The 21,789-nt window shown below is 39.2% G+C and overlaps 1 protein-coding gene and 1 pseudogene across 2 annotated transcripts in view; one reads left to right on the top strand and one right to left on the bottom strand.

Moving 5' to 3' along the window:
• MACROD2 (mono-ADP ribosylhydrolase 2) overlaps nt 1-21,789 on the bottom strand; it is a 2,095,255-nt gene that overhangs the window by 135,133 nt on the left and 1,938,333 nt on the right. The window lies entirely within an intron of this gene.
• LOC117015899 (60S ribosomal protein L26-like) lies at nt 3,148-3,582 on the top strand (annotated as a pseudogene).

Raw genomic sequence — 21,789 nt, 5'->3', positions numbered from 1 at the left:
ATTTGGAAGTAGCCCTCAACCAATGATGGACAGGAGTAGGTGTATTAACACCCTGCGTTTGTGCTCAGGAGGATAACTGAGGCACATCCTACATCATCTCCCAGAGTTCTCTTTCAGGACCCAGTCCCAGCTGCCCACAGGACAATATGCCTGTTCAGTCACTTGTATTTGTTTCTTTCCCTTCCTGGTCTTACTTCCATACTTCCCTCCTGGTGCTTCCCAAATTAATTGCTTGCCCTGGAATCCTTGTCTTAGGGCTAGCTTCTGGGGAGCCTGATCTAAGACATTTTAAAATCAAACAATTACACAAATATATTATCCCCCATCTTGATACTTGATACTAATGGAGGAAAGTACAGGTTGCAAACAGGACTTCTAACAAGGTCATCAGAGGGGGTTTTCCCAGGGAAAGGACATTTTAGCTGACAAGTTTAAGTCCTTTAGGTAACTTAAAGTCCTAAAGTTTAAGTCCTTTAGGTAAATTTCATTTACTCCATGAAATTAATCAGTAGAAATTAATGATGCAAAAAAGGGAGACATGGATGAGTGTTACAGGTGGAGTGAAGAACATGTCCAAAGACCCTTATGAGGGAAAGACAGTGGCATCTTTGAAGACTGGGGGGTGGTCAATGGAACTGGAATGCAGATAGTGAGTGCCATAAAATGGGCCTAAGTGGGAAATATTCATGCAAATGGAGAAGGGTGAACTGAGGGGAGAGGGAATATTCCACAGGTTGGGGAATAAGACCCAGAGGTGAAATTGAGCATTATGTTTGGGGAGTCACAGGGATTGAGTCACAGTGACATCAAAGAGAATAGAGCAAGGAGAGAAGCCAGATAAGAACAAGCGGTTGTATTACAAAGGGCTCTGTACCCTTTGCTAAGGAGGAAGACACTTTCATGAAGGGAACTAGGGAACCATGAAAGGTTTTCTCTCACATGGTTGTTTTGTGGGGGTATGGATTGGGTAGGATGGGGGCAGGAGGGGCAGAGATAAGTGACCCATGTGAAATTGATTAAAATACTCCAGATAAGAGATATTGTGGTATATATATGATAGATATTCCATTTTACAGGTGAAGAAAATGTTTGGATAGTTTCAATAACTCTTCCAAAGGTCTCATAGCTATTAGAGAATGGAAACAGGATTTGAGCCTTGGTTATCGACCTCCAAAGTGAAATCTATTAATTACCATAGTATAACGCTACCTGGAATTTCACCCAAGCACATAGCCTGGGAAAACTGGAGGTTGGCGACACAGGGGTTATTTTGGTTTCAAGTGCCCATGAGATGTTCAGTAGAGACGTTTCGGTGGATAGGAACAGGAACCAAGATGGAGAGAAAAAAATAGCTCAGTAAAAATCCTAAAATAATGTCTAGAAATTTGTATAAGATTTTTTGGAAAAAAAAATGCGTAGTTATACTAGTTGCTGAAATTCCTGTTTAACTTTCTATTTTTTTGTGACCTTGTCTGGGTTGTATATTTTGACTGATGGTAAGCAATAATTATTTCCAATATCTGTTCTCTGTATGTCACAAATAAGAATATATCCTATTGAAAGCCCTCCTGGCCAGCGTAAGCAAAAGAAAAACTCTAGCCTCCTTTCTCCCATCTCTGCATACATTATGTGATTACCAGACCCGTTATAATTCCTCCTTCTCCTGCATGTGTCCAATATTCTCATTTCTTTCCCATAAAGCTGTGCTTTAAGAAAGCATCAGCTGTCATTATCAATTTAGTGTAAATTACTCTTATTAATAACCATCATCTCTTCCAAGACTACTATACTACTCTAATTATCCAGTATTCTTACCTAACACTAGTTTCTATAATTACTAGAGTGAGCATCAAGACCTCTTGGTTTTGAATTTAAATCCCCCCTAATTTTTATTAGGCATATTCCAAAAAAAGGTATTGGGGTCTTACTTTACTTTCAACACATGCAATTCTATGTATTTCTTTTCTTTATGTTCTCTTACCAATGGTATCGATCTTTCCTCTCTGCAAGGGCAATATCTACTGGCAATGGATCATCTCTTTGAGATGATAATCACATTCTTAACAGCCACCTAAAACAATTAGTCAACAGATTCAAGGACTAGGGAAAACTTGTCTAGGGGGTTAATGTTATTTTAGACAAGTCAATGTAAATATCAGAAGCCACATCAAAAGACAAATAGGAACATATGTTTCTTCTCTCCTGGTGGCAGAGTAGGCTACAGACAATTAAATATTGTCAGTATGTACATTGCTATAGACACTTGAATCCCTAGCTGTACAGTTTTCTGGCATGGGCTTTGTTCTTTCTGCCAAATTGGTTCATTTGCAGAAGTCTGCCCTTATCTAATGTACTGCTTTTTGGATAACTCTAAAAGAATTCCAGTTGTCTCCTCTTCAAAAATATGTTTAGTAAAAACATATATTGGAGGCCCTGTGATCAATGAAAAGAGAAATCTCTGCAACTGACTGCATACATTCAAAATGGAATTCAGTCTGCCTGGTGGACATTGGCCTATTCCCTTTCATGGGTGCTAGGGACAGTCATTTAATACAGAGCTGTCTCCCACTTAAACTAACAGAACCCCCATGAGGAGGCAGTGAAAGTAGCAGGGAGCAGTAGACAGAAATGGCTCGATGGTGGAGGGATGATGCAGTACAACCAGTAAGGAAGACCACAGGAGAACACTCTGACCACAACAGCTTGAGAAATGTTTTTAGGACTTTCTGTCTTCTTGGCTGTTTGCTTATTGGAATAAATTACTCTATTTCTCCCAGTTCTCATTACAAATGTCAAATGATCCTGGACTTGTGGAACCAATTTCCCTGTTTTACTCCAGATCTATAGTTTCTAGAACTGTCAAATGACCTTGAGTTTTTAATATTTATGCTGTGAATGTTTTCTTTAGAAAACCCCTGAATAACAGTATTGTAATGAATGCTGCCTTGTGACTGCAAATGTCAATTGAAAACATGTCCAGTTAGATAAAAAAATAAGTTTCTTCTGATCACATGACAATGTTTGGACAAATACTCATACATGCATATACTCCTTGAACCATTCAAATGAATGTCAAGTGAATAATTTTCTCAAAAACTGATTATCTTCTTCCCTTCTGCGGCCATCACTGAAGTGCCAGAGGACAAAATGAAGTTCAACCCCTTTGTGACTTCTGACTGGAGCAAGAACCGTAAAAGACATTTCAATGCACCTTCCCCCATTTGTAGGAAGAATATGTCTTCTCCTCTTTCCAAAGAGCTGAGACAGAAGTACAATGTTCGACCCAGGCCCATCCGAAATAATGATGAAGTTAAGGTTGTCTGAGGATACTACAAAGGGCAGCAAATTGGCAAAGTAGTCCAGGTTTACAGGAAGAAATATGTCATCTACATTGAACGAGTGCAGCGAGACAAGGCTAATGGCACAACAGTTCATGTGGGCATTCACCCCAGCAAAGTGGTTATCACTAGACTAAAGCCGGACAAAGACCGCGAAAAGATCCTTGAACCGAAAGCCAAATCTCAAGTAGGAAAGGAAAAGGGCAAATATAAGGAAGAAGCAATTGAGAAGACGCAGGAATAATCTTATATACAGCTCTCATTAAAAGCTGTTAAAATAAAAAACTGATTATCAAATTTATGATTGGAATCATTTACAAGAACAAATAATTACAAGAATAAACATTATGTATGAAAAATAAAAGATGACTCTTCAGTGTGTCCTATTAAAGCAAATTAAATCATGATTTTGGTCAGTTATAATTACACTAATAATGAGTCTGAGAAGGTAAGTTTAAAAGAGTTGAACAAAGACATAAAACTATAGTTATTATGATTAGAAAGTAGAAATATATACCTGATCCATCGCCGTTTAAACAACTTCCTTTATCCATAGCCTAAACTCCCCACTTTTGCAAGATTTTGCCATGTTTTCATGTAGCAACTTGAGTGACCAATTTTGCAGTGCTATGGGTTTGGCATAATAGTAAAATAAGAAGTCAGCACTACTTATCTGGGACGATTTGAAACATTAAATGTGACGAGCAACTTTTCATTTCTCCCTTCAGTTTTTTTTTTGCCTCTTCTTGTATGAATTCATTAATCATATAAATGTTAACACATTATCATTGACTCATGGACTAAATAATACATTTTTACTAATGCTGTGGTAAAATTAAAATGTAGCTTTTTTTTTTTTTTAAGGATTCTCATCCAAGGATTTTGATTTCAGTTGCTGATAAGAACATAGGATGCTTTTTTTTTTTTTTTTGGTGTATTCAAAGTCATTCATGAGGCATGTCGATATTAGAGAAAGCAGCGAAAACACGAAAGTCAAAGTATGAGACAGGATTATTTTTCACCATTAAAAGCCATATCAGACACAAATTCCCTCAACATCACCACTGCCTTATAAAGACTTTGTGGTGCCAATATTTAGTGAGCAGTAAGGAACACTTACTGGCAGTTCATACATTCTTCACTCTGCTTGTTGGAAGCTTATTGTTATTCATGTGATGGATAAAAAAGCAAAATGAGTTCTCTGAGAGACCATAACCCTGCAGGTCCATAATTCTTCTCTGACAGTACCACATTAGTCATTTTAGTGACTTAATTTTTGAACCTGTTTCTGTATCCCTGAAGGATCGAGAAAAATCCTATATAAAATGTATTCAACCTGAAAAGAGGGCTCTCAGTTCTTTACCTCAAGTAAGATAAATTAGAGACATGGAAAGGAGACTCTTATCATGCCTGGGTGATACGGAGAAGGACATCTAAAGATTTCCCAAGGACAGAATGAGCATGTTTCTATGATTATTTTAGAGCAAGGGTCAGCAAACTCCAGCCTGCAGACCTGCTTTCCTGTGCCCTGCATGCTAGGAATGGTTTTTACATTTTTAAAGCGTTGTAATAAAAACAAAGAAAAATATGCGACAGAGACCATATGTGGCCTGTGAAGCCAAAAATATTTCCCATCTGGTCCTTTATAGATGTGTGCTGACTCCTGTTTTAGGGCAACCTGATGAAATAGCGGATGACTCAGCCTACAAAAACCACACATGTGAACGCCTAATTGAAGGGCACTTATCCATGTGGTATGTAGGAACTGGCTTGATCCACAACCACCTCCTGTCCACCTCCTGTCTACTTCAAGGCAGCGAAGTCCCCATCTCTCACATTTTTACTGATTCCAAGCCCTCAGGTGGTATTAAAAAGGACTTTTGACTTAAACATGAGCTTAAGTCAATAAGAGGATATGATATTTGAAGGGGTCTCAAGTAATCTAAGGGCAGAGGCACAGCCAAAATGTAAGAAAGCCTCGGAATAGGAAACTGGAAAACTGTTTGGAATTATGGAGATTTTAAAATATGTCCACAAAATCTGAGCTACTTGTCCCTTCAAGAGGTTGAGTTTAATTTGCCTCCCCTTGAGTGGATACTGGACGTAGGGACTTGTTCCTAATTAATAGAATATGGTAGAAATGATAGTATGTCACTTTTGAGATTAGGTTACAAAAGGCTGCCACTTCTCTCTTGAACATGCTATCATTCTCTTGGGTCACTTGCTCTGGAGTAAGCCACCTGCTATGTCAGGAGGATACAGACCAGCCTATGGAGAGGTCCACATGGTGAAGAACTGAGTTTTCTGGCCGACAGTCAGCAAGAAAGTACCCAGAGCCAGCCTCCCCCATGAGATGGGTGTGTGGGAGGATGTGGTAAGTATATGGGGACATTGAGCTGAGTAGACACTATAAATATGTTTATCCCACCTTCAAGCACCTATGGGTGTGATGGACCCACCACGGCTGAGTCAGTTTTAATGTATTTATGTTCCTTTCCAGTTGCAGTCTGCTCTTGTCTTCATAGATTGCAGCTCGTCCTGATCTAGCCAAGTTTATTGAACCCTTCCTCATTTGTGGAAACTGATTTTTTAGTTTCTAAGTCCAGAACACCGGGTTTTATTTTTTTTTTTTTTTTTTTTATTTTTTTTTTTTTTATTTTTTTTTTTTTTTTTTAATATTTTTTTTATTTTTTTAATTTATTGGGGTGACAATTGTTAGTAGAATTACATAGATTTCAGTTGTGCAATTCTGAATCACATCATCCATAAATCACACTGTGTGTTCACCACCCAGAGACAGCTCCCCTTCCATCACCGTACATTTGATCCCCCTCACCCTCATCCCCCACCCCCCAACCCCCTTACGCTCTGGTAACCACCAAATTATGTTCCCCAGATTAATTTTCAAACCCCGTGGCCATCCTGTGGTCACCGACTGCCCTCCAATCCCCTCCCCCCCCCCCCCCCCCCCCACTCCCCCCGCCCATCTAGCAACCCTCAGTTTTTCCTCATTGTCTCCCAGTTTCTGATTAGTTCATTCACTTATTCTTTTCTTTAGAATCCGCAAATAAGTGAGATCATATGGAACTTATCTTTCTCTGTCTGACTTATTTCACTTAACATAATGTTCTCTAGATCCATCCATGTTGTTGCAAATGGTAAGATTTCTTTCTTCCTTATGGCTGCATAATACTCCATTGTATAAATGTACCACAGTTTCTTAATCCAATCATCTACCGATGGGCATTTTGGTTGTTTCCATGTCTTAGCTATTGTGTATAGTGCTGCAATAAACATAGGAGTGCATAGAGATTTTTGAATTGAAGTTCTGGATTTCTCCGGATAGATACCTAGGAGTGGAATTACTGGATCATAAGGTAGTTCCATTTTCAGAATTTTGAGATACCTCCATACTGTTTTCCATAGCGGCTGCACCAGTCTGCAATCCCACCAACAGTGCACCAGCGTTCCCTTTTCTCCACATCCGCGCCAGCACTTGTTGTTTGTTGATTTATTGATGATAGCCATTCTGACTGGGGTGAGGTGGTATCTCATTGTGGTTTTTATTTGCATTTCTCTGATGGTTAGTGAGGTTGAGCATTTCTTCATATGTCTGTTTGCCATCTGAATGTCCTTTTCAGAAAAATGTCTCTTCAAGTCCTCTGCCCATTTTTTAATTGGATCGTTTGTTTTTTTGGAGTTGGGTTGAGTAAGTTTTCCATAGATTTGTGATATTAATCCCTTATCAGATATATCACTGGCAAATATCTTTTCCCATTCAGTAGGATCCCTTCTTGTTTTATTGATGGTTTCCTTTGCTGTGAAAAAACTTTTTAGTTTGATATAATCCCACATGTTTATTCTTTCTCTTAGTTCCCTCGCGCGAGGGTGTATATCAGTAAAAATCTTACTCCGGGTAATGTCTGAGAAGTTTCTTCCTATATTTTCTTCTAGGTATTTTATGGTTTCAGACCTTACATTTAAGTCTTTAAGCCATTTTGAATTTATTTTTGTATATGGTGTAAGGAGGTGGTCCAACTTCATTTTTTTGCATGTGTCTGTCCAGGTTTCCCAGCACCATTTATTGAATAGACTGTCATTACTCCATCGTACATTCTTGCTTCCATTGTCGTAGATTAAATGGCCATATAGGCGTGGATTTATTTCTGGACTCTCTATTCTGTTCCATTGATCTATGTGTCTGTTTTTATGCCAGTACCATGCTGTTTTGATTACTGTAGCCTTGTAGTATAATTTGAAGTCAGGTATTGTTATACCTCCCACTTTGTTCTTATTTCTCAAGATTGCCTTTGCTATTCGGGGTCTTTTATGGTCCCATATAAATTTTAGGATTATATGTTCTATTTCTGTGAAAAACGACGTTGGCAGTTTGATAGGAATTGCATTGAATATGTATATTGCCTTAGGCAGTATGGACATTTTAATTATATTAATTCTTCCTATCCATGAACATGATATGTGTTTCCATCTATTTATATCTTCCTTCATTCCTTTCATCAGTGTCTTATAATTTTCTGAGTATAGATCTTTTACTTCTTTGGTTAAATTTATTCCCAGGTATTTTATAGTCTTTGGAGCGATTGTAAATGGGATTGTTTTTTTAATTTCTCCTTCTGATGTTTTATTATTGGTATATACAAATGCAACTGATTTCTGAATATTAATTTTGTATCCTGCCACTTTACTAAATTCATCTATCAGCTCTAATAGCTTCTTGGTGGAGTCTTTAGGGTTCTCTATATATAGTATCATATCATCTGCATACAATGATAACTTTACTTCCTCCTTACCAATCTGGATGCCTTTTATTTCTTTTTCTTGTCTGATTGCTGTGGCAAGAACTTCCAGAACTATGTTGAATAGAAGCGGAGATAATGGGCATCCTTGCCTTGTTCCTGATCTTAGGGGGAATGGTTTTAGCTTTTCCCCATTGAGTATGATGTTAGCTGTGGGTTTGTCATATATGGCCTTTATTATGTTGAGATAAGATCCCTCTATTCCCACTTTCTTAAGGGTTTTTATCATAAATGGCTGTTGAATTTTATCAAATGCTTTTTCTGCATCTATTGATATGATCATGTGATTTTTATTTTTCATTTTGTTAATGTGGTGTATCACATTAATAGATTTGCGGATGTTGAACCACCCCTGCATACCAGGAATGAATCCCACTTGATCGTGGTGAATGATCTTTTTAATGTATTGCTGAATTCTGTTTGCTAATATTTTGTTGAGGATTTTTGCATCTATGTTCATTAAAGATATCGGCCTGTAGTTTTCTTTTTTTGTGGTGTCTTTGTCTAATTTTGGGATCAGGGTGATAGTGGCTTCGTAAAAAGTGTTTGGGAGTCTTCCCTCCTTCTGGATTTTTTGGAAGAGCTTGAGGAGAATTGGTGATAATTCTTTTTTGAACGCTTTGTAAAATTCACCTGTAAAGCCATCTGGTCCAGGGCTTTTGTTTGTTGGGAGACTGTTGATTACTGATTCAATTTCCGTGGTGGTAATCAGTCTATTCAGGTTTTCTGTTTCTTCTTGAGTTAGCCTTGGAAGGTTGTACGCCTCTAGAAAATTGTCCATTTCTTCCAAATTGTCAAATTTGTTGGCATATAGTTGCTCATAGTAACTTCTTAAAACTCTTTGTATTTCTGCAGTGTCCGTTGTCACTTCTCCTCTTTCGTTTCTGATTTTATTAATTTGGGTCCTCTCTCTCTTTTTTTTAATGAGTCTGGCTAATGGTTTGTCGATTTTGTTTATCTTCTCTAAGAACCAACTCTTGGATTCATTGATCTTTTGTATTGTTTTTCTGGTTTCTATTTCATTTAATTCTGCTCTGATCTTTATTATCTCCTTCCTTGTGTTCCCTTTGGGCTTATTTTGCTGTTCTTTTTCCAGATCCCTTAAATGTGAAGATAAACTGTTGATTAGTGATGTTTCTTGTTTCTTTAGGTAGGCCTGCAAAGCTATGAATTTCCCTCTTAGGACTGCTTTCGCGGCATCCCAAAGATTTTGGGTCGTCGTGTTTTCATTTTCATTTATCTCGAAATATCTTTTGATTTCTTCCTTGATCTCCTGCTTGACCCATTCATTATTTAGTAATAAGTTATTCAGCCTCCATGAATTGGTGTGTCTTCCCGTTTTTTTCCTGTAGTTCATTTCTAATTTCATAGCATTGTGATCAGAGAAGACAATTGGTATGATTTCAATTTTCTTAAATTTATCAAGACTTGTTTTGTGGCCTAACATATGATCTATCTTGGAAAATGTTCCATGTGCGCTTGAGAAGAAGGTGTATTTTGCAGCATTGGGGTGAAATGTTCTGAAAATATCGATTAAATCCAAGTGGTCCAATGTATCATTTAAGGCTGTTGTTTCCATATTGATTTTCTGTCTGGAAGACCTGTCCCTTGTGGTCAGAGGTGTGTTGAAGTCCCCGACTATAATAGTGTTACTGTTGATCTCTGCCTTTATGTCAGTCAGTACCTGTTTTATATATTTAGGTGCTCCTATGTTGGGTGCATAGATGTTTACTAGGGTTATGTCCTCTTGTCGGATCGATCCCTTTATTATTATATAGTGCCCATCTTTGTCTTTTAGTATGTTCTTCATTTTAAAGTCTATTTTGTCAGAAATAAGTATTGCAACTCCAGCTTTTTTCTCGTTTCCATTTGCATGAAATATCTTACTCCAACCCTTCACTTTCAGCCTGTGTGTGTCTTTTGTTCTGAGGTGAGTCTCTTGTATACAGCATATACAAGGGTCTTGCTGTCTTATCCAGTCAGCCACCCTATGTCTTTTGATTGGAGCATTTAATCCATTTACATTTAAAGTGATTATTGATAGGTACATAGATATTGCCATTTTTAAATTTGTAGTTAGGTTGTTTTGATCTTTCTCCTATTTACAGAAGACCTTTTAGTATTTCTTGCAATGCTGGCTTGGTGGTAATAAATTCCTTTAGCTTATTTTTTTCTGGAAAGCTCTTTATCTCTCCATCAACTTTAAATGATAGCCTTGCTGGATAAAGCAATCTAGGTTGTAGGCCTTTGTTTTCCATCACTTTAAGTATCTCCTGCCACTCCCTCCTGGCCTTCAATGTTTCTGTAGAAAAATCATTTGATAGTCTTATGGGAGTTCCCTTGTATGTAACCCTCCGTCTTTCTCTTGCTGCTTTTAGGATTCTCTCTTTGTCTTTAAGCTTTGCCATTTTAACTATAATGTGTCTTGGTGTGGACCTGTTTGGGTTAATCCTGGTTGGAACTCTCTGCACTTCCTGGACTTGTATGTTGGTTTCCTTCATCAGGTTGGGGAAGTTTTCAGACATTATTACTTCAAATATGTTCTCAATCCCTTGCTTGCTCTCTTCACCTTCTGGTATTCCTATGATGCGCATGTTGTTGCGCTTGATGTTATCCCAGAGGTCTCTTAGGCCATCTTCATTGTTTTTTATTCTTTTTTCTTTTTGTTGTTCCGTTTGGGTGATCTCTGCTACCTTGTCTTCTAAGTCGCTGATTCGATCCTCTGCTTCATCTAGCCTGCTGGTAATTCCTTCAAGTGAGTTCTTAATTTCGGTAATTGTGTTCTTTAGTTCCAACTGGTTTTTCGTTATGATTTCTACATCCTTCTTTATGTTTTCTCTAAGCTCGTTTGTTATGATTTCTACATCCTTCTTTATGTCTTCTCTAAGCTCCTTAAACATTCTTATCACCAGTGTTCTGAACTCAGTCTCTGAGAGGTTGGTTACGTCTGCTTCATTTGGTTCCAGTTGTGGAAGCTTCTTCTGTTCTTTTATTTGGGACGTGTATCTTTGTTTCCCCATTCTGGCTGACTGTGTTTATTTTGATATATTAGGTAGATCCCCTAGAGTTCTTAGTTCTTGCTAGGTTATCTTGTGTAGTATGTGTCCTTTATATTTGACTCGCACCACGTCGTCCTCCTCTGCGTGTGCTCCAAAGGTGAGTCTTGTGTTGTGTACACTGTCCCGTTCAAGAAGATCTTTAATTGCTTCCCGCTAATGAGCAGGTGGGGTCAACTCCTGGGCTGACCTGCCGTGAGACTTGGCTCTGCCCCCCGCAGGGCACTCTGCTGCGTGAGGGTTGACCACCCCAATGTGATTTGGCCTCTATGGGCTCCAGAGCCTGCCGAGAACCCCCTCTAGGTATGTGACCTGTAGGTCAACCCCGGCTGCACTCCGATTTGGTCTGGAGTTGGCCCCCAGATATGCCGAGTCCCGTGCCACCCAAGCTGGGCCCCGGCAGGGAAGTCCCAGAACAAGGCAAATCACCAAGCACAGCAGCAACGACAACAGCAAAGAAGAAGGAAAGAAAAAAAAAAAAAAAAAAAAAAAAAAAAAAAAAAAAAAAAAAAACAGCCGATAACCCCCGCTCAACACAGGCAAAGATATCAAAGATACAAGATAAAGCAAAACAAAACCAAGCAAAGCAAAACAAAGCAAAACAAACAGCAGCGACCGTCTCGGCCTGAGCCCATCAAGCAATGACCAGGTTGTCCTCTGCTGTACCAAAGAGCCCCCTGCTTATTGCGCAGGCAGAGCCGGTCACCTGGTGCTCAGAGAGACTTTGGGACTGCAGACTTAAAAGCGTGGGCCTGAGGGGTCTGGATGATAGTCTCCACAAAGTCAGTGCAGCTTCTGCCCTTGTCCGCACGTATGCACACCGAGAGGAGCACCACCAGTCCTTTGTCCAGAGCTCGTGAGTCCTAGGACACTCCTTCAGTGTGTGTGTATGGGTGTGGGCAGGAGATTTCTGATCTGCTGACCGTGCCTCACAAGCTGGGCCCTGGCAGGGCAGTTTCAGAACAAAGCAAATCACCAAGCACAACAACAACAACAACAACAAAGAAAAATATCAAATACGTTCACATGCAAAAACCACCTGATAACCCCACTCGACAGAGGCAAAGATATCAAAGATATAAAGACAAAGCAAAACAAGACAAAACAAAGCAATACAAAAAGCAGCGACAGTCTCGGCCTAAGCCCACCAAGCAATGTCCAGGTTGTTCTCTGCTGTACCAAGGAGCCCCCTGCTTATTGCGCAGGCAGAGCCGGTCACCTGGTGCCCAGAGAGACTTTGGGACTGCAGACTTAAAAGCGTGGGCCTGAGGGGTCTGGATGATAGTTTTTACAATATCAGTGCAGTTTCTGCCCTTGCCTGCACAAATGCACACTGAGAGTGGCACCACCAGATATGTGACCAAAACTCTTGAGTCTTAAGGCACCTCTTCAGTGTGTGTGTGTGAGTGCGGGCAGAAGATTTCTGATCTGCTGAAAGCCCAGAGCTGCGCCTGCCTCACTGCTGATCTCCGGGTGTGTCTCGGCCGCTGCACCCACCCCACCCTAGGCAAGCCAGGAAGGGTGGGGGCTGGAGATGGAGGGGTCTTCACTCTCCCAGCCCAGCCGTGCGTCGCCCTCTTCCCGCAGGCCAGAAAAACACCGGGTTTTATCTGAAGGAATCTCCATATTGCCTACAGAGAATTACCCTCTAGCAATTGAAACTGTTTACCCAGCACTCTCCTTTCTCCATTTCTCCCCACCTACCCTCCACTTCCCTCTCTTTTCTTTTACTTCACCAGTCCTCCTTCTACCCATTCCCTAGTTTCCCTGCTCTGTGCACTTTGATGCATCAATGCCAGCAGACAGCCTTCCTCCTTCCCACCCCCATGCCCTTACACATTTAGCTCAAAGAACCTTGGATGCAAAATGTACCCTGATCTGATGTAGCCCTCTCAGGTGTACAAAGGAGGGAACTGAAACTTACCTAAGAAGTCTGAGAAACAATCCCCTTTGACCCACGACATTAAAACATGTAAAGGTAGGTTTGGTCACCATTTGTTTTCCACATATGGAACACTTAATACTACTTAGTGTTATACTGTGATGTCATAAGAAATGCAAAATTAGACTTTATTTCCAGTTCCTGACATAGAGCTCCTAAAACCCCTGTAATTTTCTGAGTGATACGGGTGACAGAAGCATCTTTCTTTACATATAATTAGCCCTTTTCAAACACACCTGAGCTTATGCTAATAAGGTGACTCTTGGTGGGCTCCCATATAGCTTCAGGATGCGGGATAGTTGCCAGAGAACTCAACCATGTTATTGGAGGGTTGGTACTTTCAGCCCCATTCCTGAACTCTGCGGACGGGAGAGGGACTGGCAATTGAGGCCGTCACCAAAGGCCAATGATTTAATCAATCATGCCTGTGTAACGGAACCTTCATACAAACCCTGAGCAACACGGTTTGAAGAGTTTCTAGGTTGGGGACTGCATCCACATGCTGGGGATGTATTATTCCAACTCCACAGAAGGTCCTGTGTTCGGGACCCTCTGAGTTTTATCCTATGCACCTCTTTATCTGGCTGTTCTTTTTTATCCTTTATAATACCCTTTATACTAAATGGGTAATACTGAGTAAACTGTTTCCCCTGCGTTCTGTGAGTTGCTCTAGCAAATTATAAAACCCCAAGAGGGGGTTCTGAGGACTCCCTTTCTTAATAGCCAGTCAGTCAAAAGTGTGGGTGGCCTGGACTTACAATTGGCACCTGAAGCAGTCTTGTGGGACTGAACCCTCAACCTGTGGGATCTGACAATAACTCTGCAGTTGGTGTCAGAATTACACTAAATTATGGAACACCCCACTTTGCCAGTTTGGTGTTGGAAGTGTTGTGAGTAGAAAGAGGTCATAGTAATCGTATTGTAGAACTTAGGCGCTGTGCTAATGCTTTGCCTGTGTTATCTCTGTTAATCCTCACCCAATCTAGTGTGAGGTGGATACCATCTTTGCCTCATTTTTTAGATAATGCAACAGAGACTTCCGATTAAGCAATGTGCCCAAATTCCCACTGATCAAATGAGGATTTAGACCTGATCTAACTACCCTAAGATTATGTCCATATTCTGATTTGTACCTGCTTTGCAGCATTTGGAAAACACTCTAATAAACTCATTGCTGGTTAGCAATGGCTAGAAATGAACTTCACCTCCCGAATATGTTTGTTAATAAGGAAAATAGAAATGGCTCTGGGGTAGATTTAGCTGTTGTCAAATAACCTGAGGTCTGACATTATGGGGGCTATTCTCTACCCAGGAAAAGGAAGATTTCAAAACCTAAGTTATACACAAGGCAGGCAATCCTAGAAAAGAAAGGGACTGATAGACTTCCTGTAACTGTAACTACCGCATTCTGTTTTCAGGAGCAATGCTTTATTACTGTTCACTGCTCTTTTGGTCCCTAAAGAACTTTTTCAACAATGATTTATCTTAATTTAACTTTTTTTTTTTTTTCTCTAGGAAAGCAAGCAGTACATTTCATTCAAGATAAATGATTTGCAGTCATGGTAAATTCCCTTTGCTTATTCATTTGTTCATTCATTTGGCCACCTACAAATATTTACCAAGTGTCTGGTATTAAAAAATGTCATTTCTTTAAAATACTATAAGCCTTTCCACTTTTAGAAGCAAATATATATGAGACTTTATGGCTGCATTTGTGCTCACTGTATTTTTTTATAGCACATTGTCTGTTTTGACCAGAGTTGAAGTTTTATAGTAAAAATCTATTACCCTGGAGATGAAAAAGTGGCCAACAGCCAGTAATAATTGACAGTTTTTCAGCATAAAGAGCAAAGAGTGTTCTATAAACTGAAAAAGAAAGATGCAAACAAACAAGTACATTCCAAAGTTATGTATGTTATAATTTTCAGGAAACTGTCTTTTTATTTCTTTTTTCAGCTGAAACTTCACTGTTAGCTCATAAGCACTTACGATTCTTTTGGCTGGCACCTGTTGAAGAAATAATGGCAGACTAACTGAAGGGAGAGCAACAGAGAGAATGCCAGAAGTCTTTCTACACAGAGGAAAGTACAATTATAAATCTCTTTAGGGAAAACATACACATGTCAGGGAAAAATAATTTAACCATATTTTTTCTGGGATACTGGCAAGACTTCCTCCCTGACCAGTATATGATTTTACTGGATGGAGTCAGTTTTCAATTTTACACTCAGGCTCCTTAAAAAGGCATTTTGTTTCCTGGATTTTTCCTATGGAGAGGAAAAATGGATATCTTTCATCCAAAAGAAGTAATAACAACAATAATAAAAATAATAATGTCTATCATTTTTTGAGTGCCTACTATATACAGAGGGTGCCAAAAATGCATACACATTTTAAGAAAAGAAAAAACTGTACTAATTGTAATACTCAATATATACCAATAACGAAAGATGAATACAAGTCACATTTGACTTGTGCAATTACAGGAGGTGCTGAAAATGGTTACCATCAGCATCCAGACGCTTCTGATTACGGCAAGCTACTGCTTGAGCATCGATACAATGTTGCTTAAGATGTGTATACATTTTTTTGGCACCCCCAGGATCTACATGTCAAACTTTAGGCTTGTTCTTTTTTATATTTTACTTTTAATCCTTGCCCAAATCCTGGAAAGTAAAAAATGTTATTCCTATTTTACAGATGAGAAAACTGAAGCTGAGAGGGACTTATGGAACTCTATAGGCCAGTAGGTGGCAGAGCTGGGATTCAAACCTGGATCTGGCTGCCATTATAGTCTCTGCTCTTCCCACCCATAATATACTCACTGGACGGTGTCTCTCCAACTGACTTTAGACCAGGAAAACTTTCCCAACTTATTGTATGAAAATACTTTTGTCATATAATTAAATTTTATGCAGAATTCTATTTGAATTAGAATTTAATTACATTTCTAGGCATAAATTTATTGCGAACTCATCACTAGCGTCTGTTTCAGGACTTGTTTGTATTCCCTGTCTCATTAAACATCCTTTTTGCACCTCAGCCACCTCTTCTGAAGGCATCTTTTTGCAGGCAGTTGAGAGATATGATGTTTTAATCATGTTTCACAGATTACTAGCTTTTGTGGTCAATGAGCTTAGACTGCTTCAAAACTGTCCTTATGAAACTTTGTATTTGGAAATCTAACACTGTACAGTAGCAATGAATAAGTTGAAAAGTAAAAATTCAGGATTCAGCCTCCTAAGATCAAAGTCTGAATTTCAAAATCAGGTCTTAAACCCATAAACTGGCTTTTCACATGATTTCTAAAACCTCTTTTCTAAAATGTATCCTGAGAAAAGCTTGACCTGTAGAAACAACATTGAAGAACACTTGTTTATTGAAACATGGAGCTGGTAAAGTAAGATTAGAAAGCTAAGCAGATGATGAGGTCCAATTTTTCCCAATTTAATGAGTGGTAGATAGGAAATTGGCAGCAGTTGAACACCAAGAGAGAAGCAGTTCCCTGTGGTTGCCAATATATAAACCATCAGGCTTCTAAAGACAAGGTTAACACACAAGCCAAAGAATTTCCCAGTGTAAACAGAAGCTCCAATTTCACCTTTGCCTGGGGCTGCCATTTAAAAAATGAAGCCACTCATAAATAGTATTTTTGGCATTCCTTTGACCCACTGTCAAACAACTTAGAAATGTAGAATGACATTTTAAAAAGTGAACACGCAAATTTTAAGTCTAATTCCAAGCTGCCTTCCAAATACACTCTTTAAGACTAACAGTACTGTTTACTTTCTGTAAGTCCTATTCTTATTAGTTACAGTATCTCTTTCCACAAGTCTGTTTCCTATGGACACACTGGAGCCACCACCGACAGTCATGGCATACCTTTCTTTCTTTTTTTTGTTTTTTTTTTGCCTTTATTTCCCCTTCTGATGTTTTATCCCCTCTCCCATCACATTATTTTCATTTTATATTTCCTTTCATTCACTTGCACTTGCCCCTGCTCCATCCTTGGTGTTTATCTCTGGTTGGGTATGCCTTACCGACAGCTTTCCTCCATACCTACAGAGTTCAAGGTGGCACTTTCAAGCAGTGTCAATGCTTCCCTGAAATTCAGTTTGATCTTTCATACTGAAGCAAGAGTGGAAAGGGGGGCAATAGATACAAAAATTATATTATTAGCCATAACATAGTGTTCTCTTAACTGTCATTGTCTCTCTAACTTAGAAAACAAAGACACAACAATTTATTAGTCAATAGTATTTACTGATGACGGACTTTGGTAGAAATGTTCACTGTGCATTCTTCCCACTGATAGTTCCCCTATTTTCTTCTAGGGAACCACTCCACCCCTACTCTCAATCCAGGACTTTTAAACATAGTTGACCTGCTCTCTCCGCCACCCTTCCAATCCCAGAGTTTTCATGTGACCTAGGCCTAGTCCGAGCATTGCATGTCCCTGGGCACAGTAATTGGCATGGGGGTAGACACTTGACCCAAGACTGGCCAATCAAAGGCAATGAAACTCAATTCTAGATCTTTTGTTGGAGCTTTTGAGAAACAAGCACATCTTTTTTATTGGGGTTGATGAGACGATAGCTGGTGGATACTTTTGTCTCAGTAAGAGAAGAATGTCTGAATGGAGCCAAAACAAAGGGAGGAAGAACATAGAGATGGAGAGCGAGATCAGTCCTAATGCAATTGTCTGAGTTTCTCATGCAGCATAACCTAGACTTTTCAAGTATACGTCTGCTTAACCAATTTGATTTGGACTTAAATCTAAGAGCCTTGGCCTCTGCAAACTATATGGTGGGTTTCTTGTAGTTTTCACACTTGGTTGTCTATTGGCAACACCCTGGTAGTTTTAAAAACTACTGATTTAAAAACAACCATGGATTGGTTTTGCAACGTCATATATAGTGCTCACCATTTCAGGGTCTCAGCCACGTTGAGTTCTGTTGTGATCATCATCAGAAAGTGCCTACTGAGTGTATTACTACACATGAAGATACTTTCCAAAGAGAACTTCATAGATAATTCTGGGATTGTCTTTTAGTCTATTTTCCATTTCTTTCATATCTCTCATCCTTTGAATTTAGTGCTCCTTTGCCCTCATCAACCATCAAAACTGTCTCTTAGAGAAAAAGAACAGTGCCAGTTTGACTTGGCTACAGTACAATCCCCATTTCCTATTACTGCTCTGATGGCACACATTCAAAATGCAAATTTTTGTGCACCAAGGAAGAATAACTCTTGAAATAACATTTGGTGCCATTGAGGACTTGAAGCTCACACTTGATTTAGTAGAGCTGCATAGACAGCAAAGTGTGACTGCACAGCAAAAGCAACAATTTTGTCAGCAAATTTTGTAGGTGAGTAATTTTAAACAGGAAACAGAAATAGTGAATATATGATAGTGTAACTGAACTTCAACCTTTCACAGAACCAGGGGCATTGGAAGAGACCATCAAGATCACATAGATTAAATCCTTCATTTGACAGAGTCAGAGACTTGCATAGACAGGAATTTGGAGTTTCATTCTCCAATTGTAATAAAAAAGGTGTAATAAAAAAAATATAGTGAATGTTTAAATACAAAAAAATTTATTACAGTGAAAGACACATTGCCATTAATCTCACTCAAAATTCTCCCCCTTGCCTTCAAACACACTTATCCCATCGTTCTTGCCACTTTCTGAAGCAGTTCTGAAAGTCCTCTTTCATGAGTGTCCTTAGTTGTGCTGTCGTGGCTGCCTCGATGTCCTGAATTGATTCAAAATGTTTACCTTTCATGGTCCTTTTGACTTTGGGGAAGAGCCAGAAGTCTCAGGGTGCCATATCCAGTTGAATAAGGTAGATAAGGACACACCATAATGTTTCTATTTGACAGAAATTGCCATGCCCTAAGCAATGTGCGATATGGAGCCAATGTGTGATCAACAAATACGGTGAATGCTCCTGCCGAGTGCCATCCAACGGAAAGGCAGGATCTTCAATAAGGGAAGCAGCGCAGTGAACCTTAGTAACAGCGTGTGACAAGTTTCAACTTGTTTGGTGCAGTCAGTTGGGTATGAGCTATGGTTGAAAGAAGGTGTTTTAAAGCAGGGCATAAATCATCCTCCATCATGACAAAGTTCTATGTCACACATCCCTTCTGGCATATGGCAATTTCTGTCAAATAAAAACATCACGGTGTGTCCTCATCCACCTTATTCACGGGTCTGGCACCGTGCAACTTCTGGCTCTTCCCCAAAGTTAAAATAACTGTGAAAGATAAACATTTGAATTGATTTAGGACATCAATGCAGCCATGACAGCACAACTAAAGACACTCATGAAAGAGGACTTCCAGAACTGCTACAGAAAGTGGCAAGAACGATGGGATAAGTGTGTTCAAAGTGAGGGGGTGTGTTTTGAGGGGGATTAATGGCAATGTGTCTTTTGCTATAATAATTTGAGGTTTGATCACACCTCGAATCCACACTTAATCTCTCCACTCTTGAAACCTAAGCCCCATGATTATATAAAATAGAAATTCAGACTTCCATACTCATATCTTCCTGTCTCTGTTTGCTTACAACTAGTAGTCTTTAGTATCTTCTTCAGAATTCCATTCCATAAGATTTTAACAATTGAGTTATATATGTAAGTATGCATGTATGTATGTATAATGGATATGGGAGCAGATTGTGTTTTCAAAACTGGCTGCACTGGCTACACCAATACATATCCCATTTCACATGTTTTTTAAATAATGTGACATTGACACTATCCATTAGAGGTGGGGTTTATATCCTTTCTCCTTAACCTTGGAGGTCTTGTTAGCTACCTCAACTGATAGATTGTGGTCAAAATGACAGTGTATGACTTTTGAGGCCAGACCACAGAAGGTGATGTGGGTTCCAACTCTCTCTTGCTCTTACTCTTGACATATGTACATTGGGAGCTCTGAGTCAATATGTAAGAAGTCAGACTCCCCTGAAGTCCCTAATGCTGGTAGATCACATGGAGAGACTACACTGAGCTAGAGAGATGTGCAAGGAATACTAGTTATTCTAGTTTTCAATTGTTGGAGTCTTCCCAGCTCCAGGCTCAGACAAGTGAGTGAGTAAACATCTGGATGACTCCATCTCCCAATTTCAGAGCTACTCTAGCTGATGCTGAGTGAAGTATAAACAAGCTATCCCTCCAGAGCCTACCCAGCTTGTAGATTTGTGGGCAAAATAAAAGTTGTCATTACTTTAAGCTAATGAACATTAGGGTAATTTGCTATGCAGCCAGACTACTCGAAACAGACATTATTCCCTCTTGCCAGTGAACAACACTAACTTGTGGGGAGAAAGTATTCAAGAGCCTGTCTGTCAGGGTGACTGGGTGTTAGTATAATTAAGAAAGAGAAACATTCAGGGCTTAAAATCTGATGGCTTAATATCCAAATGCAAATTCCATACAAGACCAATGAAAATGCAACAGGAAGGAAAGAAATAAGAGACAGAAGAAAACCAAAAACCCACCATCAACAGGGGCAAACATTTGTTCTTGGCAGGGAAAAAAAACAAAAACAAAATCCCTTCAAAATGCCACAGTACGTCAATAGATCAGGGGAGAGAATTGGGACATAACACCTAAATATAGCTCTTTTAAGGAGTATGATGATGAAAATAATTTGAGAAACACTGGCTAACCAACCCAAAGATCGAGGGTGAGAGAGTCCAATTAATGTGGCCCCTTGGTGACGGAGCACATGGGCTTATTAAAATTCTTCCTGAGCACTACCTTTTAGATCTCTATATCTATGCACAGGAACAGATGATGGTTACGATGGTTAATGCAGGGAAACCATCTATATAGCAGAACAACCAATGAGGAGATTTAGCCAAATGACTGTCCACTATCACAGTGAACCCTGCCAACAGTATAGAAATTAACTTTATCTTGGATGCATTTTAATATTTACAAAAAAATAGTATATTGCTCAAGGTGTGTATTAACCATTTGCTAATATGTTAATTTGGTATTATACAATAAACAAGCAAAATTTGACAAGTGCTGAATTAGGACTTTTAGAAATCCTAAACACCAAACAAATTTTGGTGCTCCCCTCCCCCATTCCACATATCGAAATAATATTCTACTTTTCTACTTGGCCCAATCTTATCATGTTCTTTAAAAGAAGACTTTTCTACAAATTATTTTATTGTAATTGTCTGGATAGTTCATCAAGACTGAGCTTTTCACATATATTTTTGGTGGCTTTGCTGTACTGATATTCAAAGCATATGTTTTAGTCTCTATATTGGGTTGTACAGTAAGCTTGGACCAGTAATAGTGGTGATGTGTAGCTCTTGACTATATAGTTCCTTTGTTATCAAATATGTTATTAACATGACTTGTTATAAAGAAAATGTCTTGGTAAAATTTTCTGTCGAGTTTATGTTTTGTGATCTTGTTTGAACATATAGGGCATCACTTTGTGTTTGATATTAAGTTCATACAAAGAGTACCATGTCACTTTGATGATGAAAAAGACACCATGGCTGCCTGGCACCCAGTAAATAAAGTCCAAACTCCTCTGCCTGTTCCTCAAAGAAGTCCTTCCTAAAATAGCCTCCATCCACATCCACCCTTAACACCAATTC

Source organism: Rhinolophus ferrumequinum, chromosome 23 (genome assembly GCF_004115265.2).
Source record: "Rhinolophus ferrumequinum isolate MPI-CBG mRhiFer1 chromosome 23, mRhiFer1_v1.p, whole genome shotgun sequence".
Taxonomy (NCBI): domain Eukaryota; kingdom Metazoa; phylum Chordata; class Mammalia; order Chiroptera; family Rhinolophidae; genus Rhinolophus; species Rhinolophus ferrumequinum.
This window is presented reverse-complemented; position numbering and strand designations above follow the sequence as displayed.